The sequence below is a fragment of the Puma concolor genome, chromosome B2 (assembly GCF_028749965.1).
Source record: "Puma concolor isolate L17-30 chromosome B2, mPumCon1.1.hap2, whole genome shotgun sequence".
Classification (NCBI taxonomy): domain Eukaryota; kingdom Metazoa; phylum Chordata; class Mammalia; order Carnivora; family Felidae; genus Puma; species Puma concolor.
In genome coordinates, this window is record NC_141671.1 from 30455045 (window position 1) to 30481632 (window position 26588).

Below are 26588 nucleotides of genomic sequence, written 5' to 3' on the forward strand. Positions count from 1 at the left end.
GCTCCTGGGGCAGGACTAAGGGAGACAGTGTCACAAAGAGCACCGCAGTAGGAGAGGGGTCTAGGCAAAGTCCCCCGTCGCTGGGCCTGCCTCTCAGGTTTCCAGACACTAAGGCAGTGCTGGGGAAAAGAGGTCGTGTGTACGGGGAGTCCCCATCTTCCACAGTTTTACTTCTCCCAGTCACAGTCTGTGTCATGTCCTCCGGTCTGGATCCTCATGACATAAATCTAGTTCTCACTCCCATTGGATGCCATTTCTAGATAAGCCAATCAGCCGCAAAGCGATTCTGAGTTATAAAGTCTCCTCACCCGCTCCTCTACCAAACTGGGACTCATTCTTCCCAGTCGCTGAGGATGGGGTTAATAGAACCCCAAACGCTCCTCCTGCTGCTGTCGGGGGCCTTGGCCGTGACTGAGACCTGGGCGGGTCAGTGCAGGGTCGGGAGGAAAGGGACTCTGCGGGGTAGGAGCCAGGGGACCTCCTGGCGGGGACGCGGGACCCTCGGGAAAACTGCCTGTCCACTGCCCCGCCCCAGACCCCCACCCGCCCCCTGCCCCGGCCTTTCCTCCCGGGTCCCTCCCAGACTCCGCCCAGCTCTCCCCAACTCGGGTCCCCCTCCCCCTGCCCTCCTGGCCGCCTCCCCCTTGGACCCGGGCCCCGCGCGAGAGGAGGGTCGGGCGGGGTCTCAGCCCCTCCGCGCCCGCAGGCTCCCACTCCCTCAGGTATTTCTACATCGCGGTGTCCCGGCCCGGCCTCGGGGAGCCCCGCTTCATCGCCGTGGGCTACGTGGACGACACGCAGTTCGAGCGGTTCGACAGCGACACCCCGAATCCAAGGGCTGAGCCGCGGGCGCCATGGGTGGAGAAGGAGGGGCCGGAGTATTGGGACCGGAACACCCGGATTTACTTGGATACCACACAAGTTTCCCGAGTGAACCTGAACACGATGCTCCGCTACTACAACCAGAGCGATTCCGGTGAGCGACGTGGGCCCGAGTCCAGGTCATGATCCCCATCCGAAAGGACGCGCCAGGGTCGCCCCGAGTCTCCGGGTGTGAGGGCAACCTCGAGGCCGCAGAATTTCCCCTCCACCGCTCCCCCTCCCTCCCCCCTCCCCCCGCCCCTCCCCCCACCGCCATTCCACTGCGTTTCCCGACCCAGGAAAAACCCGCGGGCACTTTTGAGCAGTTGCAGTTTCAGTTTGTACTTACTGGCGTGTCTATCCACGTGGTCTCTGTCTCCGCAGCTGACCGCGGGGGCGGGGCTGACAGTGAGGGCAAAGCCTACCGCGGAGGCGGTGCTGACCGCGGGGATGGGTCCAGTATCACACAACATCCAGAGAATGTACGGCTGTGAAATGGGCCAGACGGCCGCCTCCTCCGCGGGTACAGTCAGGAGTCCTATGACGGCGCGGATTACATCTCCCTGAACGAGGACCTGCGCTCCTGGACCGCGGTGGACACCGCAGCGCAGATCACACGCCGCAAGTGGGAGGCGGCTGGTGTGACTGAGGACTTCAGGAACTACCTGGAGGTCACGTGCCTGGAGTGGCTCCGCAGGCACCTGGAAAACGGGAAGGAGACGCTGCAGCGCACAGGTACTTGGGCGGCGGGGCCTCCTCGATCTCCCCTCCACTGGGCATAGCTTCCCACGAGAAAGGGAAAATGGACTCAGTGTCAGAACAGCGCCCCTCCCCGGGTGGGAAGAGGGAGATCCGCCTCGAAGTTCATATTCCTACCAGAGACAGACTCACCTTGAGGGTGCTTTTCTCTATGAAGGACAGACAGGAATCCAGTCTCTCCCTGGGATGGCTGTTGAGATCATCCCTGAAATAACCCATCAGCAGTTCCCTTTGGCCCTGGCAGCCACCTTGTGAACCCTGACCTTCCCTTTCAAGGCCTTGTTCTCCATCTGAGAACATGTTTGGAGATCTGAGTCTGGGTTTTCTGAGTCATTCACCCTCCACCACAGTCAGGACCACAGTGTGTTTCCCCTTTGGACCAGCCGCTTCCTACCCGGGCTTCTCTCCCTGATTCCAGAACTTAACAAGAATCAGGAGATCCCAAAGGTTAGACTGCTGTCTGGGTTTTGTGCTTCTTCCATCCAGACCAGTTGTCCTGTCCACCTCAGGATGGTCATGTGGATGCAGTTTCAGTGGCCCATAAAGCTAAACCACAGTGTGGATTCTCTGTTTCTTCTTCCTCAGAGTCTCCCAACACACGCGTGACCCGCCACCCCATCTCTGACCGTGAGGTGACCCTGAGGTGCTGGGCCCTGGGCTTCTACCCTGCGGAGATCACCCTGACCTGATGGGGAGGACCACACCCAGGACACAGAGCTTGTGGAGACCAGGCCTGCAGGAGATGGGACCTTCCAGAAGTGGGCAGCTGTGGTGGTGTCTTCTGGAGAGGAGCAGAGATACACGTGCCATGTGCAGCACGAGGGGCTGCCTGAGCCCATCACCCTGAGATGGGGTAAGGAGGGTTTGGGGTAGAGCCCCGTGTCAGAGAAAGCAAGGCCCTTCTGGAGAATTTCACAAAGTGAAGACTGAAGCCAGAGGTCTGGGCCCCTCACCTTCCTTCCCTTTCCAGAACCATCCTCTCAGCCCTCCATCCCCATCCTGGGCATCATGGCTGGTGTGGCTATCCTTGTGGTCACTGTGGTGGTTGGAGCTGTGATCTGGAGGAAGAAGTTCTCAGGTAGGAATAGAGTGGGGGGATCTGAGTTCACTTGTCCCGCTGGGGGGTTTCCTAGGTAGCACATTGTCCTGCCTGGTTCCTGGGAAGTTCCATCCACACACATGTACCTGCCCACTCTGGAGCCGTTACTAATATTCACTCTGTAACAAAGCACTTGTGAAAATCAAGGACAGATTTTCACTTGGTAATTCTGGTGATGGGGACCTGATTCCCAGCAGTGACAGGACACAGAGGAAGGTCCCTGCTAAGGACAGACCTCCACAAAGTCAGGTGGGTCAGATCCTGCCTTTCTTCATGTTTCCCGATCCTGTCCTGGGTCTTCAGTCAAAATTCTGGAAACTTCATTTTGGACCAGGACTAGGAAGTTGCTCTAGGATCTCATGGCCCATCTGTCCCAGGTTTGTAACATGATATTTTCTTCCCACAGGAGGAAAAGGACCAAGCTACTCTCTCGCTGCACGTAAGTATGGAGGGGGTGATCCCTGGCACCCTGGGATAGTGTAGACAGGACCCCATGGGGAGCTCACTGCCCCCACCCCCTATAGCTGCTCCTTTAGTATCAACCCCTGTGGTTCTGATCACGTCCTGTGTGTTCTGTCCCCAGGCAATGGCAGTACCCAGGGCTCTGATTCGTCTTTAATGGCTCCTAAAGGTAAGACTCTGGAGGGCCTGAAGAGGGGAGGAGTGGGGGCACTAGGGACACTTTGAACATGTGAAGGGCTGTTGAGAATGTGGCACTTATGTGACTGATCTAAATGTGTTCATGATTAATTTTTTCGCAGTGTGAAACCTGCTCCCTTGTGGGGGTCTGACCAATGCAAGATTTGCCCACGCTCCCACTTGGTAACATCAAGAACCCCTGACTTCTCTTTCTGCAAGTGGTGTCAGAATGTTCCCATTATGCTAATGTTCCATTAGCATATTGTGAAAATGTTGGGAGACTGGCCCACCCTGCCCACCATGACCCCTCCCCATACTGATTCCTGTTTCCTTTCTCATCTGCTTTCTTGTTCCAGCAGAGGTAGGGCTGGACTGTTTCCATCCCTGTCTTTATTTCATGTTGCTCAGAGTATTGTTGCCTTACTTCCCTATTGAAAATGAGAATCCAGATATGAATTGTGTTTTGTAATTCTTGGCATGTGGGGATGATGAGGTAATAAAGAAAAGATTTGTAAAGTTGAGGCAGAAAAGAAATGAAAGCACAGAGAACCCTCCAGAATCTGTGTGTTTGCTGTTCTGTGTCTGTTGCAAGTGGGGACAGGAGAGGGCTGGAGTAGCCGAGTGTGGATGGGGCCTGTGTCCAGTCGGTGCTCAGTGCACCTTTGGCATGACATGCTCACTCCTCAGCTGGGTCATGTCTCTGCTCCTTGTCCTTGTCCCTTCTGTGGAACCTTGTGTCACTAGGACCTGTGATCACAGGGACTCAGACATTACCTGTCACAAGGACCTTGTGCAGCAAGTGCTTCCTGTGACTGGGTCATCCCAGGCTCCATCCTGGGTTGAGCCCTCAGCCCCATCTTTTGGGTGTTTTTTATTTTTTTCTGTGGAGCATCAGGCCTGTTTTTGCTCCTGTGTCTGAGTTCCTGTCTCATTCTTCCTGGATGAACTGGCAGTTACAGCAGCAGGAGTCCTTTGGGCTGTTGTTTCCACAGGCCTAGGTGGGCCCTGCACACAGGAGTCTCTGTGGTTTGGAGACATGAATTTTCAGATTCATCCATCTCCTCCCTCTTGGTTGTCTTCTGGATTATTCTTTACATCCTGAGGTAGACAGAGAGGAATCTGGGAGTTTCTCATCCTTTTCCAACTTCAGTTAGTTTCTACCTTCTTTGCCTCTCTGCCCCCTCTTCCTGCCCTTAGTTCTAGTGATGTTGGTGCTGGTTCCCATCCACATTCATGGATTTATAAAGCAGGGTCTAATGTAGATTTCTATGTGGTTGGAGAAAGGGCCCCATTGAGCCTAAGGCCCATGGAGCCTGATTCTGAAGACAGGACTGTAACTGTGTGCAGTGCTGTGCAGGGGAAATGCTGTGGGGGCGGGGGGGGGGGGGGGGCTGAGCAGAAAGAGGGAGGGAGGAGCAGCCCTGAGGGAAAGTAGAGGCGGCACTGATGGTGAGGTGGGGGCACTTTGTGCGGGAGCTGCCACGGACGGGCTGTGCCTGAGGCTCATCCAGAAGACAGAGGTCCTCTCCGCTGACCAATCGTTCCACTGATAGTGTCGTGTGCCACGTGCAGGACCCACTATTTTTTCATCTAGGACACCTCAGTGACTCTAAGAAGAGGCAAACATGCTGGTGTTGTAGAGAATATGTCCTAGTAGTGATGGGGTAGATTGCACTTGACCCTGAAACAATGTGGGGATTGAGGGCAATGACCCCATTGTGCAGTCAGAAATGCAAGTATAAGTTTTGACTCCCCTAGAACTTAAGTACTACTAATAATAACCTACTGTTGGATAGAAGCCTTGCTGAAAACTTGAGCAGTTGCTTAGCACATATATTGTATGTTACATATATAGTGTATTGTTGCAATAAATAAAGCTGGAGAAAATATTAAATCATATGTAAGAGAAATCGCATTGACAATCTTATGGTAAAAAAATTTTGCATATAGGTGGATATGCATAGTTCAAACCAGTGTAATTCAGAGGTTAGCTGTATATTATATAAACATAGTAAATAAGAGAAGTGTTTAAATTGGAGGTTGGTAGGTGCTTTGAGGAAGGCGACCCAGAGAGTCTCCTGTGCTGTGATGGGGAAGGTGGCTAAAAGGATCAGTGAGAAGGTGAGCTCTGGGAGATGTGAAGGACATGAAGGAATTGGTGGAGCTTTTTTTTGTTTTTGTTTTTGTGTTTTGTTTTTTAGTTTGTTTATTTTGAGAGAGAGAAAGAGAGACAGAGCCGCGGAGGGTCAGAAAGAGAGGGAGAGAGAAAGAATCCCAAGCAGGCTTTGTGTGCAGTGTGGGTCTCCATCTCACAAACCGTGAGATCATGACCTGAGCCAAAACCCAGAGTCGGACACTTAACCGACTGAGGCACACAGGGGCCCCATGAAGGAATTGTTGAAGAGCATGTCTCAGGGAGTTCATTCCAAGCAGGGGAACCTTCAGTGCACATGTACTAGAGCAGGAGCGTGTCCTGTGTTTAGGGAAGGGTGAGAGGCCGCTGTGACTGGAGCAGAGAGCATGTGAAATGAAGTCAGATGTCTAGCCCGCAGGATATTATAAGGGTTTTGACTTTTCTTCTGTTGAGTGTGGAGTTACAAGAATGTAGTTTTCTTTAGAAGCATCTGTTTGTTGCTGTGCAGAATTGAGAAGTGAAGGGCAAGGGACCAGGAGGAAAAAGTGTAGGAAACTAGTGCAGTGTTCCAGGAGGGGGATGTCAGCTGTATGTCTAGGGTATGGAAGGAAAGCAATAAGACATGATTTGGTTCTGGGTGTATTTAATGAACTCTGTGGCATTTCCTATTGGATTAATTCTGAGTTGTAAGAAGGAGGAATACAGAGGGCATCCAATATTTCAGATTGCAAGTAGAAATGTGGAATGCCTTCCATGGAAATGAGAAGGTTATGGAAGTAGGACTTTGGGGGAAGCAGCATCATAGGCATCCAGTTTAGGAATGTCAAGTTTGAGATGCATATTAGAAATGCAAGCAAGCTTGCAGCTGGATATAGAGTGCAGGGTAGGAGAAATATCTAGGTTGGATAGATCATCTAGACACATGGTCAATAAAGAAACAAGGGCCCTGAATGATACATTGGATCAGATGGACTTGACAGATATATTTAGAACTCTGCATCCCAAAGCAACAGAATATACTTTCTTCTCGAGTGCACATGGAACATTCTCCAAGATAAATCACATACTGGGTCACAAAACAGCTCTTCATAAGTATACAAGAATTGAGATCATACCATGTACACCTTCAGACCACAATCCTGTGAAGCTTGAAATCAACCGCAGGAAAAAGTCTGGAAAATCTCCAAACGCATGGAGGTTAAAGAACACCCTACTAAAGAATGAGTGGGTCAACCAGGCAATTAGAGAAGAAATTTAAAAATATATGGAAACAAATGAAAATGAAAATACAACAATCCAAATGCTTTGGGATGCAGCAAAGGCAGTCCTGAGAGGAAAATACCTTGCAATCCAGGCCTATCTCAAGAAACAAGAAAAATCCCAAATACAAAATCTAACAGCACACCTAAAGGAACTAGAAGCAGAACAATAAAGACACCCCAAACCCAGCAGAAGAAGAGAAATAATAAAGATCAGAGCAGAAATAAATATAGAATCTAAAAAAACTGTAGAGCAGATCAATAATCCAAGAGTTGTTTTTTTGAAAAAAATAAACAAAATTGATAAACCTCTAGCCAGGCTTCTCAAAAAGAAAAGGGAGATGACCCAAATAGATGAAGTCATGAATGAAAATGGAATGATTACAACCAATCCCTCAGAAATACATGCAATTACCAGGGAATACTATGAAAAATTATATGCCAACAAACTGGACAACCTGGAAGAAATGGACAAATTCCTAAGCAATTCCAAAACTCAAACAGGAAGAAATAGAAAACTTGGACAGACCCATAACCAGAGAAGAAATTGAATCAGTTATCAAAAATCTCCCAACAAATAAGAGTCCAGGACCAGATGGCTTCACTGGAGAATTCTACCAACATTTAAAGCAGAGATGAAACCTATCCTTCTCAAACTGTTCGAAAAAATAGAAAGGGAAAGAAAACTTCCAGACTCATTCTATGAAGCCAGCATTACTTTGATTCCCAAACCAGACAGAGACCCAGCAAAAAAAAAAGAGAACTATAGGCCAATATCCCTGATGAATATGGATGTATAAATTCTCAATAAGATACTAGCAAATCGAACTCAACAGCATATAAAAAGAATTATTCACCATGATCAAGTGGGATTCATTCCTGGGCTGCAGGTATGGTTCAACATTTGCAAATCAATCAACGTGATACATCACATTAATAAAAGAAAAGATAAGAACCATATGATCCTGTCAATTGATGCAGAAAAAGCATTTGACAAAATTCATCATCATTTCTTAATAAAAACCCTCGAGAAAGTCGGGATAGAAGGAACATACGTAAACATTATAAAAGTCATTTGTGAAAAGCCCACAGCTAATATCATCCTCAATGGGGAAACACTGAGAGCTTTCCCCCTGAGATCAGGAACACGACAGGGATGTCCACTCTCACCGCTGTTGTTTAACATAGTGTTGGAAGTCCTAGCATCAGCCATCAGGCAACAAAAGGAAATCAAAGGCATCAAAATTGCCAAAGATGAAGTCAACCTTTCACTTTCTGCAGGTGACATGATACTATACATGGAAAACCCAATAGACTCCACCCAAAGTCTCCTAGAACTGATACATAAATTCAGCAAAGTCTCAAGATACAAAATCAATGTACAGAAATCAGTTGCATTCTTATACACTAATAATGAAGCAACAGAAAGACAAATAAAGAAACTGATCCCAGTCACAACTGCACCAAGAAGCATAAAATACCTAGGAATAAATCTAACCAAAGATGTAAAAGATCTGTATGCTGAAAACTATAGAAAGCTTATGAAGGAAATTGGAGAAGGTATAAAGAAATGGAAAAACATTCCGTGTTCATGGATTGGAAGAATAAATATTGTCAAAATGTCAATACTACCCAAAGCTATCTACACATTCAATGCAATCCCAATCAAAATTGCACCAGCATTCTTCTCGAAAGTAGAACAAGCAATCCTAAAATTTGTATGGAACCGCAAAGACCCCGAATAGCCAAGTAATTTTGAAGAAGAAGACCAAAGCATGAGGCATCACAATCCCAGACTTTAGCCTCTACTACAAAGCTGTCATCATCAAGACAGCATGGTATTGGCACAAAAACAGACACATAGACCAATGGAATAGAACAGACACTCCAGAATTGGACCCACAAAAATATGGCCAACTAATCTTTGACAAAGCAGGATAGAATATCCAATGGAAAAGAGACAGTCTCTTTAACAAATGGTGCTGGGAGAACTGGACAGCAACATGCCTAATAATGAAACTAGACCACTTTCTTACACCTTTCACAAAAATAAACTCAAAATGGATAAAGGACCTGAATGTGAGACAGGAAACCATCAAACTCCTAGAGGAGAAAGCAGGAAAAGACCTCTCTGACCTCAGCCACAGCAATTTCTTACTTGACACATTCCCTAAAGGCAAGGGAATTAAAAGCAAAAATGAACTATTGGGACCTCATGAAGATAAAAAGCTTCTGCACTGCAAAGGAAACAACCAACAAAACTAAAAGGCAACCAACGGAATGGGAAAAGATATTTGCAAATGACATTTCGGACAAAGGGCTAGTATCCAAAATCTATAAATAATTCACCAAACTCCACACCCAAAAAACAAATAATCCAGTGAAGAAATGGGTAGAAAACATGAATAGACACTGCTCTAAAGAAGACATCCGGATGGCCAACAGGCACATGAAAAGTTGCTCAACGTCGCTTCTCATCATGGAAATACAAATCAAAACCACACTCAGATACCACCGCACACCTGTCAGAGTGCCTAAAATGAACAAGTCAGGAGACTATAGATGCTGGAGGGGATGTGGAGAAATGGGAACCCTCTTGCACTATTGGTGGGAATGCAAACTGGTGCAGCCGCTCTGGAAAACAGTGGGGAGGTTCCTCAAAAACTCTGCTCTATGACCCAGGAATAGTACTGCTAGGAATTTACCCAAGGGATACAGGAGTGATGATTGCATAGGGGCACTTGTACCCTAATGTTTATAGCAGCGCTCTCAACAATAGCCAAATTATGGAAAGAGCCTAAATGTCCATCAACTGATGAATGGATGAAGAAATTGTGGTTTATATACACAATGGAATACTACGTGGCAATGAGAAAGAATGAAATATGACCTTTTGTAGCAATGTGGATGGAACTGGAGAGTGTGATGCTAAGTGAAATAAGCCATACAGAGAAAGACAGATACCATATGTTTTCACTCCTGTTTGGATCCTGAGAAACTTAACAGAAGACCATGGGGGAGGGGAAGGAAAAAAAAAAGAGAGAAGGAGGGAGGCAAACCATAAGAGCCTTTTAAAAACTGAGAACAGGGGCGCCTGGGTGGCGCAGTCGGTTAAGCGTCCGACTTCAGCCAGGTCACGATCTCGCGGTCCGTGAGTTCGAGCCCCGCGTCAGGCTCTGGGCTGATGGCTCAGAGCCTGGAGCCTGTTTCCGATTCTGTGTCTCCCTCTCTCTCTGCCCCTCGCCCGTTCATGCTCTGTCTCTCTCTGTCCCAAAAATAAATAAACGTTGAAAAAAAAAATTAAAAACTGAGAACAAACTGAAGGTTGATGGGGGGGGTGGGAGGTAGGGGAAGGTGGGTGATGGGTATTGAGGAGGGCACCTGTTGGGATGAGCACTAGGTTTTCACCAGCATTTCCCTGATTATGACTGACGTTGAGCATCTTTTCATGTGTCTTTTGGCCACCTGGATGTCTTCTTTGGAAAGCTATCTGTTCATGTCTTCTGCCCATTTTTTAATTGGCATTTTTGTCTTATGGTTTGAATCATATAAGTTCTTTCTGTATTGTGGATAATAACCCTTTTTCAAATATGTCATTTGCAAATATATTTTCCCATTCTATACGTTGTCTTTTAGTTTTGTTGGTTGTTTCCTTTGCGGTACAGAAGCTTATATTGTGATGTAGTCCCAATAGTTTATTTTTGCTTTTCTTTCCCTTGCCTTAAGAGAATACCTAGAAAAATGTTGCTATGTCCGATGTCAGCGAATTTACTGCCTGTACTCACTTCTAGGATTTTTATGGTTTCAGGTAATTACACTTAGGTAATTAATCCATTTTGAATTCATTTTTGTGTGTGGTATATGAAAATGGTGCAGTTTCATTTGTCTGCATGTCGTTGTCCAGTTTTCCCAATACCATTTGTTGAAGAAGTCTTTTTCCTGTTGAATGCTCTTTCCTGATTTGTCAAAGATTAACTTACCATATAATTGTGGGTTTATTTCTGGATTTTTTACTCTGTTCTATTGAAATGTGTGTCTATTTTTATGCCAGTACCATACTGTATTGATTACGACAGCTTTGTAAAATTGGGGTCTGGAATTCTGATGCCTCCAGCTTTGCTTTTCTTTTTCAAGATTTCTTGGGCTCTTCAGAGTCTTTTGTGGTTCCATACAAATATAGGATTGAGTGTTTCTAGTTCTGTGAAAAATGCTGTTGGTATTTAGGTAGGGATCACACTAAATGTGTAAATTGCTTTTGGTAGTATAGACATTTTGATATCTGTGCTTCTAATTCATGAGCATTGATTGTCTTTCCATTTCATGATGTCATTTTCAATTTCTTAAATTTTTTTTTCAACGTTTTTTATTTATTTTTGGGACAGAGAGAGACAGAGCATGAATGGGGGAGGGGCAGAGAGAGAGGGAGACACAGAATCGGAAACAGGCTCCAGGCTCCGAGCCATCAGCCCAGAGCCTGACGCGGGGCTCGAACTCACGGACCACGAGATCGTGACCTGGCTGAAGTCAGACGCTTAACTGACTGCGCCACCCAGGCGCCCCTCAATTTCTTTGCTCAGTGTTTTATAGTTTCAGAGCACAGGCATTTCACTTCTTTGGTTAAAGCTAGACTGCCTCCCCTCTAGCCTTGGAGAACACACTACCAGGTCAAAGTGATATCTGCAGGTCAAAATCCCAAGCCACACAGCACCTCAGGTTGACCTTACAGTCAGAGGCTGGTGGGTCATGTGTTCTGAGAGGCTCTGTGGAAAGTTTCAAAATGGGGAGGGCTAAGGCAAGGACTTTTTGAAAAGCATCTACTCCAAAGACTAAGATGCCACAACTCTTGAAGGTTTGGCTGTCTACCAGACTTAGGCTTTCTTTCATGGTGTTCTTTGTGAGACAGTGCTCCGTGGTGTGGTTGTAGTATTGCTTCATGTTTCTCAGAATTAAGTGGTTACTCTTCATTTGGCTTGTGAAAATCTTGGTCTTGTTGTCAAAAATCTTGGCTCTTCCATCAGCCACTGGACTCAAGACTTTCTCTTCATCTCCTCATTTTCATGGCAGATGAAAGGTTGGTAGTTAATGAATCCCAAGACAGTAAATGCGAGGACTTCTGGAGCTGGTTCAGACACAGCCAAGGAAAAATGCTGTAGACAACGCATTCCTGAGGTAGGAACCAGTGCCTTCAGAGGAAGCTCCAGTATTTATGAGTGAGGTACTAATTATCCATGTGTGGGGAATAAGTGTGAATGTCTGTGTGTGTATGTGTGTGCATGCTCGTGTTGTATGATAGGAGAGACAGGGCATACAGAATAAAATAGTGGAAAGACAATGACACAACAACCTCCACCCCACCCCCCCACCGCCAAAGTGATATTCAAATCCCACACCCATTGTACACTGATGGGATTCAGCAAAACAAAAAAGAAATGTTACTCTAATCCCTGAAAATAAAAGTGCCATCAGGGCACCTGGGTGGCTCAGTTGCTTAAGCATCCAACTCTTGATTAGTCTCACAGTTGTGACATGGGGCTCCGTGCTCTCCGTGCTGGGTATGGAATGTGCTTAAGATTCTCTCTTTCCCCTCTCCCTTTGCCCCTCCCCTGCTCTCACGTGCTTTCATGCTCTCTATCTTTCTCAAAAAAGAAAAGTTCCGTGAAAAAGCTGATCTTGAACAGGGTTTGAAGAAGTGGAGGCATCAGGAGGAGTGGGGGAGATTTAGAAATATTCTCATGGCTCTGGCTGAGGTGTTAGTACCTGGAATGGGACCCTCTCCAAGTCCGCTGCTGTGATGTCGTAGCATCCCAACCCCTGCTAGTCCCACCTCTCTTCTGACCAAGGTCCCCTTCTTTCACATCACCCTCCCTGTCACTGTGGAAAAGGCACTGGCCTCAAAGTCAGGGGTTCCAGCCCCACCACACCCTCTGTTTCCTGCGAAAGTCACTCCCTTCTGTGGCCTAGGCTTCTTTATCTCTAGAACAAAGCCATGAAGCTACAAGGCCCAGGGCCTTCCAGTCCTGCTATGTGACAGTTGTAGAGCCCCAGAAGTCACCAAGGGATCCAGGTGATGAGTGTGAAGGAGGAGGTGCAGGAGTAGGGAGGGATGCTCCAAGAGAAGGCACAGCCTGCAGCTGTTCTTGTCCTAGCCTCCCTGCTCCTCCTGTTCTGTCCCTCAAACTCCATTCTATCCCAGGACCTTTGATTCATCCTTCTTCCCTCATGTGGCACACTCTCCCCATCTCTCTGCCACAACCTTTGGTCTTACATCCTTCTGGTCTCCGCTGAAATGTTACTTCCTTGGGGACAGTTTGCCTCCCTCCTCCAACCCCCTGCTGCAACCTGGGTAAGATGGGTAGCTTCTGCTCATGTGCAGCCATGGCCAATGAGCATCACGTGATTGCATGTTCACCACCTGCCTCTGTGCATTCCATGTAAACGGTGAGTTTTCTTTTTTGTAGATCCCTATCCTTTGTGCCTGTCACAGTAGTGTGTTAGTCAGGGTGCTCAGGGAAACAGATACAAGAAGATACGTGCATAGAGTGAGAGGTGGGAGAATTTCAAGGAACTGGCTTATGGGACGGGGGCGGGAGTTGGAAGTCCAAAATGTGCAGGGCAGGCTGGCAGGCTGGGTGTGCGAGCAGAGCTAATGCTGCATTCGTGATCCAAAGGCAGTTTGGACAACGATCTGCGTTGTATTTCTTCTCTCTGAGATTAGGAGAGTCTTCAATTTATCATTATCCTCATGTTGCATAACTTCTGAAACCATGTATGTTTGATTTTTCCTTTGTTTTTATGGTCAGTATGCAACAATTCTTGTGGAAATAATAGATGTAAATTCAAGAACTGAAATAGAATACAAAGAAATAAGCAGTAAGAATGAAGTGACAAAGCTTAAATACCTTTTAATATTGCTTTGAAATATACTAATCATGAATCTTCTGGGTCTGAGAGGAAACAGGGAGCCACAACACTAGTGATGAATCACAGCCTGATGTGTAATAGAGCATCTACTATTGTACAGATGTTATAACGAGTGGGAGTGGCTTCCAGACTGTGTATGATTTAGTTCAATACTATTTGACATTTCTAAAATTAAAGAAAAAAACCCTGCTACTCTGCCAAAACTCACTGGTGTCTTACTCTTGCTAGCCATGTAAATATTATGTGCAAATCATGCTCCAAGGCTGTGTGAATGTGAACATGCTGAAAACATGCTGTCAGTGCTCAGAATGCAATGAACAATTAGCAATAATCAAGAAGAATTTTTTGTAAATGAACTTCACACAGTAAAGTCTTTGAAATAGTAAAACTTTCTATTAATAATACTTACAGGGTTGGGGCGCCTGGGTAGCTCAGTCGGTTAAGCGTCCGACTTTGGCTCAGGTCATGATCTCACAGTCTGTGAGTTCGAGCCCTACGTCGGGCTCTGTGCTGACAGCTCAGAGCCTGGATCCTGCTTCGGATTCTGTGTCTCCCTCTGTCTCTGACCCTCCCCCGTTCATGCTCTGTCTCTCTCTGTCTCAAAAATAAATAAACATTAAAAAAATTTTTTTTTATTTAAAAAAAATACAGGGTTGATAACAGCAGCAAACATTGAAAAATTTCCATCAGAATTTTGCACTATGGGGAAGGTTTAAGATGGCAGAACAGCATGGAACCTCTCAGCTTGTCTCATCCTTGAAATGCAGCTAGATCAACACCACACCATTTTGTACACCTAGGAAATGGATCTGAGGATTAACACAACAATCTGCATGACTTGAGCCACAGAACTCAGCAGGTACTTGGTGGAGAGAGGTGAACTGGGGGAGAGAAAAGCCATGGATGATAGATAAACTGAGGATAATGATAAGCTGTTTTTGTGGAAAAAGGACAGAGAAAGGGGGGTGGGGAAGAGAGTGCAGTGCATCTGCAGGAAAAGCACTCCCCTGAAAGCAGCTGGAGAGAAAGAGAAAGAGTGAAAACACTCTCAGGGGACTGAACAAGAAATCTGTTCCTCGAAATCATTGATGGGGAGAGAAGAGAGGGTTTCAGTACCATTAGGATTCTATAAACAGTAGAGCATAGAGTCTGAAATTCCTGAGCTCAGTGCCTGGTGGTGCTCTGGTGAGGAAGTAGGGTGAACCTCCAGGAGCAGGCAGAGAGGTTTGAAGGGTTCTTGTGCCCACATGGGGAGAGGCAGTTCTCTGCCTGGAGAGCATTTGGTAGAGGCCATATGGCCTCCCCATAGACAAGGGTTCCAGCAGACCCCAGAGAGCAGCCACGTTTGCTGATATTGGGACAAAGACTCCAGAATATGGTGAAACCTGGTGCTGGCTGTGTATTGTGAATTGCCATAATCTCTGAACTTCTGCTGCTGTGCAAATGCACGAACATTTTCTTGGGCAAGCCAGCACCGGGCCACTGCTCAGTGAGACACTCCCCCAGAGAATCCGCAGGAGTCCAAGCCAAAAGGGTCTCTGAAGTGAGGGTTTTGGAAACACAGCCCCATCTGAGATAAAACTCTGGGGGAAGGTGCCACCTGGTAGGTGAATGGCTGGACACGGACAGGATTGAGGCGGGCAGTGGACAGAGGCCTGAGACAAAGGAAGGGTGCTTGATTGTGGGTCAATGAGAGTGCAAAGTTCCTGTGCCAGAGAGTAGGAAAGTGGGTGAAACCATTTTCACCTCTCCCCCACCCCACACACAAATGCAGGTGCACATCCATGCACGCCACACCTACCACCCCAGTAAGTTTATCAGCACCACCTAGTGGACATCGGAGCCATTGCACTGGAGCCCCACCCAACTGTACCCTCCAAGCATATCCCCTAGAGGACCACCAGAAGTCCCTCTACCTGCTTAGTGTATGGACTATAGAGTGCTTCATAGTTTGAGTTCTAAGGGAAACAGGATGTAACTTCATTTGGGTTTCATTCTGTTTGCTGGTTAATTTATTTAAAAAAATTTTTTAATTATTTTTTACTATGTTTTTAAATTTTTTTTTGTAAATTCTTAATTCAATTTCACTTCTTTTATTTCATTTTATTCTATTTTAATGTATACATTTTCTAATTTTAAATTTTTTCTTAACCTTCTTTTCTTTCTTTTCATTTCTTTTCTTTCCCCTTTTTCTGTCTTCTATCAAGATTCTCTCAACAAGTAGACCAAAACACACGCAGGATCTAGCTTTTATGATTTTTGTTCTGTTTTTAATTTTTTAATTTTATTATTTTTTTCTTCCTTAAAATTACAAAACTAAGGAATTTCACCTCAAAAGAAAGATCAGGAAGATATGAAAGCCAGGAGCTTAATCAACACAGATATAAACAAGATGTCTGAACTAGAACTTAGAATCACCATAATAAGAATACTAGTTGGGACTGAAAAAACCATACAATCCTTTTCTGGGGAGGTAAAAGAAGTATAACCTAGTCACGATGAAATTAAAAATCCTATAACCGAGATGCAATCCTGAATAGTTGCCATGACAGCAAGGATAGACAAAGCAGAGTAGCAAATTAGTGATATATAAGACAAAATTGTGGAGAATAATGAAGCAGAAAAAAGGAGGGAAATACAAGACTTAGAGAACTCAGAGATACATTAAAAAGAACAATGTCTGAATCATAGGAGTCCCAGAAGATGAAAAGAGAGAAAAAGGGGCAGAAGATTTATGTGAGCAAATCATAGTGGAAAACTTACCTAATCTAGAGAAAGAGACAGACATCAAAATCCAAGAAAAACAGAGAACTCCCAATATATTCAACAAAAACCAACCATCACCAAGGCATATCATAGTCAAATTCACAAAATACACAGACAAGGAAAGAACTATAAAAGGTTTCCCCCTTAACCTATAAGGGAAGAGAGAACATGTTCACAGCAGACCTATCCACAGAAACTTGGCAGACCAGAAAGGAGTGGCAAGATATATTCAAGGTTCTGAATAGGAAAATATGCAGCCAAGAATTCTTTTTCAGCAAGGCTGTCGTTCAAAATGGAAGGACCATAAAGAGTTTCCCAGATAAACAAAAACTAAAGGAGTTCATGACCACTAAACTAACGCTGAAAGAAATTTTATGGGGGACTCTCTAAGTGGAGAAAAGACAAAAAAAGACAAAAAGACCAAACGACTAGAAAGACCAGAGAACATTACCAGAAACTCCAATTCTACAGGCAACACGTGGATACATGGAGATTAAAGAACATCTTACTAAAGGATGAATGGGTTAACCAATAATTAAAGAGGAAATTGAAAAGTACATGGGAGCCAATGAAAATTAAAACACGACAGCCCAAAACCTCTGGGAAGCAGTAAAGGCAATCATAAGAGGGAAGTATATAGCAATCCAGGCCTTCCTAAAGAAGGAAGAAAGGTCTCATATACACAACCTAACTTTACACCTTAAAGAGTGGGAAAAAGAACAGCAAACAAAGCCCTAAACCAGCAGAAGACAGGAATTAATAAAGATTAGAGCAGAAATCAATGATATATATAAAAAAAAAAAAAAAACCAGATCAATGAAACCAGGAGCTGGTTACTTGAAAGAATTAACAAGATTGATAAACCCTTAGCCAGACTGATCAAAAAGAAAAAGGAAAGGACCCAAATAAATAAAATCAAGAATGAAAGAGAAGAGATCACAGCCAACTTTGCAGAAATACAAACAATAGTAAGAGAATATTATGAACAATTATATGCCAATAAATTGGGCAATCTGGAAGAAATGGACAAATTCCCAGAAAGAAAAACTACCAAAACTGAAACAAGAAGAAATAGAAAATTTGAACAGACCCACAACCAGTAAAGAAATTGAATTAGTAATAAAAAATCTCCCCCAAAAAACAGAGTCCAAGGCTGGATGGCTTTCCAGGGGAATTCTACCAAACATTTAAAGAAGAGTTAACACCTAGTCTTTTGAAGTTGTTCCAAAAAATATAAATGGGAGGAAAACTTCAAAACTCATTCTATGAGGCCAGCATTACCTCAATTCCAAAATCAAAGACCTTACTGAAAAGGAGAACTACAGACCAAATTCCCTGATGAACATGGATGCAAAAATTATCAACAAGATACTAGCCAACAAGATCTGACAACACATTAAATGAATTATTCACCACAGTCAAGTGGGATTTATTCCTGGGATGCAGGGCTGGTTCATCATCTGCCAATCAATCAATGTAATACATCACATCAATAAAAGAAAGGCCAAGAGCCACATGATTCTCTCAATAGATGCAGAGAAAGTATTTGACAAAATACAGCATCCTTTCTTGATAAAAACCCTCAAGAAAGTAGGGATAGAAAGATCATATCTCGGGATCATAAAAGCCACATATGAAAGACCCACCTCTAATATCATCCACAATGGGGAAAAACTGAGAGCTTTCCCCCTAAAGTCAGGAACACCACAAGGATATCCACTCTTACCACTATTATTCAACATGGTGTTGAAAGTCCTAGCCTCAGCAATCAGACAAAATAAAGAAATAAAAGGCATCCAGATCGACAAGGAGGAAGTCAAACTTTCACTCTGCACAGATGACATGATACTTTATGTGGAAAACCCAAAAGACTCCACCAAAAAACTGTCTGAACTGGTCCACGAATTCAGCAAAGTTGCAGGATATAAAATCAATGTACAGAAATTGGTTGCATTTGTATACACCAATAATGAAGCAGCAGAAAGAGAAACCAAGGAATCAATCCCATTTACAATTGCACCAAAAACATAAAATACCTAGGAATAAACCTAACCAAAGAGGTGAAATATCTATAGGCTGAAAACTATAGAAAGTTTATGACTGAAATTGAAGACACACACACACTCACAAAAATGGAAAAACATTCCATGCTCATGGATTGGAAGAACAAATATAGTTAAAATGTTGATACTACCCAAAGCAATCTACATATTCAATGCAATCCCTATCAAAATAACACCAGCATTCTTCACAGAGCTAGAATAAACAATCCTAAAATTTGTATGGAACCAGAAAAGAGCCCCAATAGTCAAAGCAATCCTGAAAAAGAAAACCAAAGCTGGAGGCATCACTATTCAGGACTTCAAGATGTATTACAAAGCTGTAATCATCAAGGCAGTATGGTACTGGCACAAAAATAGACACAGAGATCAATGGAACAGAACAGAAAACCCAGAAATGGACCCACAAATGTATGGCCAACTAATCTTTGACAAAGCAGGAAAGAATATTCAATGGAATAAAGACAGTCTCTTCAGCAAATGGGGCTGGGAAAACTGGAGGGCAACATGCAGAAAAAACCTGGACCATACACAAAAACAAACTCAAAATGGACTAAAGACCTAAACGTAAGAAAGGAAGCCATCAAAATCCTAGAGGAGAAACCGGGCAAAAACTTCTTTGACTTCAGCCACAGCAACTTCTTACTCAACACGTCTTCAGAGGCAAGGGAAACAAAAGCAAAAATGAACTATTGAGACCTCATCAAAATAAAAACTTCTGCACAGCAAAGAAAAGAATCAGCAAAACTAAAAGGCATCTGATGGAATGGGAGAAGACATTTGCAAACGACATATCAGATAAAGGTTAGTATCCAAAATCTATAAAGAACTTATCAAACTCAACATCCCCTCCAAAAAAATAATCCAGTGAAGAAATGGGCAAAAGACACAAATAGACACTTCTTCAAAGAAGACATCCATATGGCTAATAGACACATGAAAAAATCTTCAGCATCACTCATCATCAAGGAAATACAAATCAAAACCACAGTGAGATATCACCTCACACCAGTCAGAATGGCTAACATTAGCAACTAGGCAATGACAGAGGTTGGTGAGGATGCAGAGAAAGAGGATGTCTTCTGCACTGTTTTTGGGAATGCAAACGAGTGCTGCCACTCTGGAAAAGTGTGGAGTTTCCTCTAAAAATTAAAAATAAAACTACCCTATGACTCAGCAATTGCACTACTAGGTATTTATCCAAGGGATGCAGGTGTGCTGTTTCGAAGGGGCACATGCACCCTATTGACGATAGCCAAAGTATGGAAAGAGCCCAAGTGTCCATCAATGGATGAATGGATAAAGAAGATGTGGTATATAAATTCAATGGAGTATTACTCAGCAATTGAAAAGAATGAAATCTTGCCATTTGCAACTACATGGATGGAACTGGAGGATATTAGCTAAGAGAAATTAGTCAGTCAGAGAAAGACAAATATCATATGACTTCACTGATATGAGGAATTTAAGATACAAAACAGGTGAACATAAGGGAAGGGAAGCAAAAAAATATATAAAAACAGGGAAGGGTACAAAAACATAAGAGACCCCTAATTATAGGGAACAGAGGGTTGCTGGAACGGCTGTGGGAGGGGTGATTGGCTAAATGGGTAAGGAGCATTAAGGAATCTACTCCTGATATCATTGTTGCACTATATGCTAACTAACTCAGATTAAAATTAAAAAAATAAATAAATTTTAAAAATAGTTTGTAAATTAAAGGGACTGAAAGAATGAAAAAGAATAAATACCTGAATACTAAAAGAAAAAGAAAGAAAGAAAGAAAAAGAAAGAAAGAAAGAAAGAAAGAAAGAAGAGAAAAGAAAGAAAAAGAAAATTTTCACGAAAGAATGTGTTTATAGGTGTGCCTGTCTAGCTCAGGGAGTAGAGCATGTGACTCTAGATTTTAAGGTCGGGAGTTCAAGGCCCACTCTGGGGGGCATATTGTACTGAAAATTACAAAAAAAGACTGGGGGCCTGGCTGGCTCAGTCAGTAGAGCATGCAACTCTTGCAGGGGTTGTGGGTTTGGGCCACATGTTGGTTGTAGAAATTACTTTTTAAAAAGTAAAATCTTAAAAAAAAAAAGATGATGTTGTTTCTAATACTACAGAAGCAGTTGGATGGGAGGCGGCTCAGGAGCGTTCTTCCACATCACTGTGGGTTATATCCAGTCAGCTGGTGCCCAGATCCCAGGACTCCCTTTATTTCAGTGGGAGAAGCCTGAACATGAAACCGCAGGTGCCTGAATCCACATCGTTCACACAAAATCAGATCATGGGCTGGGACCTTTCACTCCAAATCCTCTCTCAGGTAAGACTGCCGGTAATGGCAGGAGGAAGGGGTGGAGTAAGTTCTTCCCCAGAAGGCAATTATGAAAACTGGAGAAAAACATTAAAAATTAACATTTGAAGTCACTGAAAAGTAAATGCAGGCAGAAACATGAGAACTTTAATCTTGAATAACCACCACTACAATGGGCAAGTACAATGGGCAAGTACAGAGCCTTCTCCCCTCTGGGTGCTCCCCTCCCCCAGCATAACTGCAGCCCAGTGGCTCCCAGAGCAGATGACAGCAGTCACAGTGCCAAGGAGCTGGATATTTAAAGGGGGAAATTTGAAAGTGAGGGAACAGCAGAGGGTTGAGATCTGAGTAGAATGTCACTCAAATTCCCTGGATGAGCACCACACTCTGCATGGCTGAGGGATGCCAGGAGACACTGTTGATAACACAGAAAGAACCAGAAGAGGTCTAGCTTTAAAGACACAACTGTCCTGGGGCGCCTGGGTGGCGCAGTCGGTTAAGCGTCCGACTTCAGCCAGGTCACGATCTCGCGGTCCGTGAGTTCGAGCCCCGCATCAGGCTCTGGGCTGATGGCTCAGAGCCTGGAGCCTGTTTCCGATTCTGTGTCTCCCTCTCTCTCTGCCCCTCCCTCGTTCATGCTCTGTCTCTCTCTGTCCCAAAAAATAAATAAATAAACGTTGAAAAAAAAAATTTAAAGACACAGCTGTCCTGATCTAATCTGTGAGTCTGCGCTGTTGACTTATGAATTCTCCAACCAGCACAAGGCTCAGGCAACAGCAAGAAAAATCATACTGTGGGTGCCAGTGTGGCTTAGTCTTGATCTTGGGATCATGAGTTTAAGCCCCACATAGGGCATAGAGTTTACTTAAAAAATAAAATCATAATGGATGAAGGATGGTCAGACTTTGTGGCTGGGAGGGCATTTGGAAGTTAGGGGAAAATATCAGGAACAAGACGACCACAGAGAAGGTGAGGGCCAAAATCTGAGAAGAACCTGCACGAACCCTTGACTGACCACCAGGTCACACAGATGGAGGGGGGCTCACTCAAGACCCAGGATAAAATGCAGCCTCTGGATATGGGAAAAACAGGGCATAGACAATAGCTGTCAACAATGTGGGGGTTAAGGTCATAGTGGGGTCCATGCAAGTGAAACACTTCCAGGATAAAAACAGTCTTCAACTTAAATAAATAAAATAGATTCCAGATTTGCTAAAACTTAAAATGCATAATTCACTTACTTTTAAAGGACATATTACCAAACATGCAAAGAAACAGAGATGTGTGACTGTGAGAAAGTCAACACAGACATATCCCCCGTGTACCCAGATGTTGGAATCAACACCAAATGCTGCCATGAACTTCAGGAAATAGTTTTAAAGAATGAATAAATATGTGTTGAAATAATTTAAGAAAATCAGGTTCTTAAAGACTGAACAGAAATGAAATCTGAATGAAGAAGTGGAATGTACAAAGAAGACCAAATAGAAATTCTAGAACTAAAAAAGAAAAAAAAAGTAATAAATTCAACAAGCAAACTCCACTGAAACCCTGGGAAGGGAGAATGAAGAATCAATGAGGTTGAATATAAATCTATACAAATTACCCAACTCAAAAAACACTGAGAAAAAAGATTGAAGAGAAACTAATATAACCTCAGAAATCCAAAGGAGAATTAAAAAGACAAATAGACAATCACAGTTCAAAAATTAGAAGGAGACAAAAAAAACAAAAAAGATTTGAAGAAATTATGTTTGAAAATTCTTCTACTTTAGTGCAAAAACTGTGAGCCTATAGATCTGAGAAGGTCATCACTCATGAGAACAGAAGCAAAAGAAAACCACACCAAAGCTCATTCATGTCCATGTGACACCTTCCACACAGGATGTCGTGTTTTCGAAATTTTCACAGATTCACTGACACTCTCCTCATGAAGAGGTGGAACTAATTCTTTTCCTCTTGTGCCTGGACTGGACTCAGTGACTCACTTCCAATGGAGAAAATAAGGGAGATGTAATGGGGTGTGACTTCAGAGTTTAGGTCCCAAAGGAATGTGTTTTTTTTTCTCTCTCTCTTTCCTTTCTTTCCCTCTCTCAGATCATGGGTTCTGGAAGAAGCCAGGTGTCCTGTCAGAAAGATCCTCACTTGCAGACAGGCCCACATGTGAGGAACTGAGGCTTCCCCCTATGAGCCTGCGGACACTGAAGCTCCCTGCCAGTAGCCACAGGTGGGTGCGTGAACTTGATCCTCCAGCCCATGTCAAGCCTTCGCATCATTGTGATTCTAGTTTCATCTTGGCTGCAACCTAATGAGGAAACTTAGCTGAAGCTGCCCCACTCCCCTGTCCTTACACTTATGATCCTCAAGAATTTATTGCCATAATAATGTCATGTGAAGCTGCAGAATTGTGTTATAATTTGTGACACTGCAATGGATAACGATACAGATGTTGGTACCTGGACATGGGTGCTGGCCTCACAGATACTTTACACGAGGCAGGTGCTGAGGAGCGGGACAGGGGTGGAGTCGGAAGGACTGTGAGGTGAGAGTTTAGGAGGAAAAGATTAGCAGGAATGCTGGAAATTTTCAAGGAAAGGGGCAGAGACATAGAAAAGGAAAAGAAGCCTCGGGAGCCCTACAATTGTATTGGGGAGAAGCAGGCTGAAGAGGTGACCCCACTGCAGACACAGTCTCACACCCCAGAAAGATGGGTCACAGTGTGCAGAGATGCTAAGACATAAGCCAACTGCATGCTGTGCACAAGACATGCACTTTTGGGGAACCTGGGTGGCTCAATTGTTTAAGCATCCACTTCAGCTCAGGTCATGATCTCATGGTTTGTGAGTTCGAGCCTTGCGTCAGTCTCTGTGCTGACAGCAAGGAGCCTGTTTTGGATTCTCTGACTCCCTCTCTCTCTGCCCTACAAAAATAAGTAAATAAATAAACACTAAACAAGAAGTGAGACGTCCACTTTCACTATGAAGACACAGGCGGAATGTAAGTTGATGAAACAGCTGTGCCAGGCAAACTGTGACATGAGGAGGCTGATATGTTAACATCAGGAGCAAAAGAGATTTGAAAAGAGAGCACATTGCTGGAGATAAGGAGAGCCTCCTCGTGAGAAATGTAATAGAATGAGAAATGTCACAAGTGCAGACAGAAAGGAGACCAGTGGCCGCCCAGGGCTGGGGGCTGGGGCGAGGACCAGATGCAAAGGGGTATCAGGAAACTCAGGATAAGGGACCTGTTCTCTATCGTCTTACTAGTTCCATGGGTCTAAACCATTGGTGACATTCCTCTAACTGTGCATTCACACCTGGGGAATTTTATCTCATCTGAAAAACCTTAAGAAATAAAACAAAAGTAGGGAGGAAGTGGCACAGAAGAGATAAATATAAACTAGGTAAATATAAATGATGGGAAAAATTTTAGATAAATGTATTGTATATAAATATAAGCTAGGAGAATTCGTTGCGAGCTCTCTGCCATGAACTACTTTTAAGTCCTGCAGGCCAGAAAGAGATGACACTAGATGTTAACTCATAAACAGAATGGAGTAATTAACAACAAAAATGGTGATAGTCTATACACATACATTTTCTTCTTAACTTCTTTTTTTCTTTTTTTTGAGCTCGGAAGTTTTTCTTTAATAATGTATGAATATTACTTCATAACAACAGAAAAGAGTTTGTAATAATTAAATCACAGAGAACCTGATTTTTAAGATAATGGATAACGTAACAGCGGCAGACAGAAATTTACTCAGAGAGAAATTTAGCACAGTATTTTTCCTCACCTGTCTTTCATGACACTGAATGTTTTCAGAAAATAATTCTAACTTAAAAAAAAAGTGTTTAGTGAAACCTAACGCTTACCGTATTTGGTTTACTGTTATTTTTTTTAATTTTAATTTTAATTTTTTAAAACTTACATCCAAATTAGTTAGCATATAGTACAACAATGATTTCAAGAGTAGATTCCTTAGTGCCCCTTACTCATTTAGCCCACCCCTCCCCAAAACCCCTCCAGTAACCCTCAGTTTGTTCTCCATATTTATGAGTCTCTTCTGTTTTGTCCCCCTCCCTGTGTTTATATTATTTTTGTTTCCCTTCCCTATGTTCATCTGTTTTGTCTCTTAAAGTCCTCATATGAGTGAAGTCATGATTTTTATCTTTCTCTGACTGACTAATTTCACTTAGCATAATACCCTCCAGTTCCATCCATGTAGTTGCAAATGGCAAGATTTCATTGTTTTTGATTGCTGAGTAATACTCCATTGTATGTATATATCACATCTTTTTATCCATTTATCCATGGCTGGACATTTGGGCTCTTTCCATACTTTGGCTATTGTTGATAGTGCTGCTATAAACATGGGGGTGCATGTCTCCCTTCAAAACAGCACACCTGTATCCTGTGGATAAATGCCTAGTAGTGCAATCCCTGCGTCACAGGATAGTTCTATTTTTAGTTTTTTGAGGAACCTCCATACTGTTTTCCAGCGTGGCTGCAGCAGCTTGCATTCCCATCTTCTTAACTTCTTTAAAAGATGTATGACTGTGCCAAACACTAAGTGGTACATGATATTATCTGGCTTACAATGGATGTTGGTGACACATGTAACAATACTAGCACAGAGGGGCCTAAATGAAACTCCATTCCTGTATTTACTGGATGGAGTTCAATGTTACCTTAAGTAGATTGTGAAAAGTTAAAAATGCAGGTTTCAATTCCTACAACTTCAATAAAAATTAACAGAAATAAATACAACTAGAGAGCCATTAGAATAATCAAATCATAAACAAAAACTATTTGCTTGAAACAAAGGTAGAAAGGAGGTACAAGAATGGAAAAGACATGAGACACTTCAGACACAAAGAGCAAAATGATAGACCCAAATCCTACCATGTCAGGAATCATATTAAATATAAACCAACTAAAATTCTACTCAAAAAGTTGACATTATTGGACTGCATAAATATCAAGATGGACTATACACTATGTAGAATAGAAACACTTGAACTACAAAACCAAAAATAAGTTAAAACTTAAATGGTGAAGGAATGAATATCTTATGGGAATAAAAAGCATAAGAAGTCTGAAGTGTTGCATTAATCTGAAGCAAAATATGTTGTCACATAGGGAGCATCGCTAGAGACAGAGAAGGACGTTCTATAAGAATAATAGGTCAGCATCACAGCAAGACAAAGTAATGAATGGAGAAGACCCTCAGTACAGAGCTCTAAAACAGGTGACATAAAGTGGAAGAAGGGTAAATAAATAGACAAATTAACTATTGTATTTAGAGATCAATACTCTTCTCTCATTAATAGAACAGGTAAGGACTTGGCCCTTCCATGAGCCAAAATAGACCACAGTCTGGCCCTAAATAAATGTGAAGGCAGGGAAATTATAGAGTACACTCTGTAACCGCAGTGACATTAAATTAGAAATCTGTAACATGAGGATCTCTGGAAAGTCCACAAATAATTGGAAATTAGAACACACGTCAAACCCCTGAATTGTCGTGGCTTAGAGAAGCAATCACAGGGAGGTCAGAATTGTCTATACCCGAGTGACAGTGTACAGAAATGACAATATGAGGTCTGTAGATGCAACAGAAACAGCGGTTGTGATTTCACAGTTTGCAGGGACAGGAAGCCAGGCCTGAGAGACCCAGACAGCAGGTCCCTGTTTTGAGGGTGCACCAAGGGGTAGAAGAGGCAGGGCGCCAGGGTCCTGCTCTCTCCAGGTGGGGTAGGGGCCACCCTCCAGGTTCCAACTGTGG

At 43.5% G+C, this 26588-nt stretch overlaps 1 long non-coding RNA gene and 1 pseudogene across 2 annotated transcripts in view; both read left to right on the forward strand.

The window, feature by feature from the left end:
- Positions 1 to 216: 216 nt before the first annotated feature.
- LOC112853702 (class I histocompatibility antigen, Gogo-B*0101 alpha chain-like) overlaps positions 217 to 26588 on the forward strand; it is a 42480-nt pseudogene continuing 16108 nt past the window's right edge. The window contains exons 1-7 of the transcript XR_015250720.1: positions 217 to 426; positions 707 to 976; positions 1322 to 1596; positions 2206 to 2473; positions 2591 to 2698; positions 3126 to 3158; positions 3303 to 3350. The product of XR_015250720.1 is annotated as a class I histocompatibility antigen, Gogo-B*0101 alpha chain-like (transcript). The remainder of the gene's footprint in view (positions 427 to 706; positions 977 to 1321; positions 1597 to 2205; positions 2474 to 2590; positions 2699 to 3125; positions 3159 to 3302; positions 3351 to 26588) is intronic.
- LOC147580834 (uncharacterized) lies at positions 10085 to 14060 on the forward strand. Its single transcript, XR_015250743.1, has 2 exons — positions 10085 to 11076; positions 11305 to 14060. It is a non-coding gene; the product is annotated as an uncharacterized LOC147580834 (long non-coding RNA).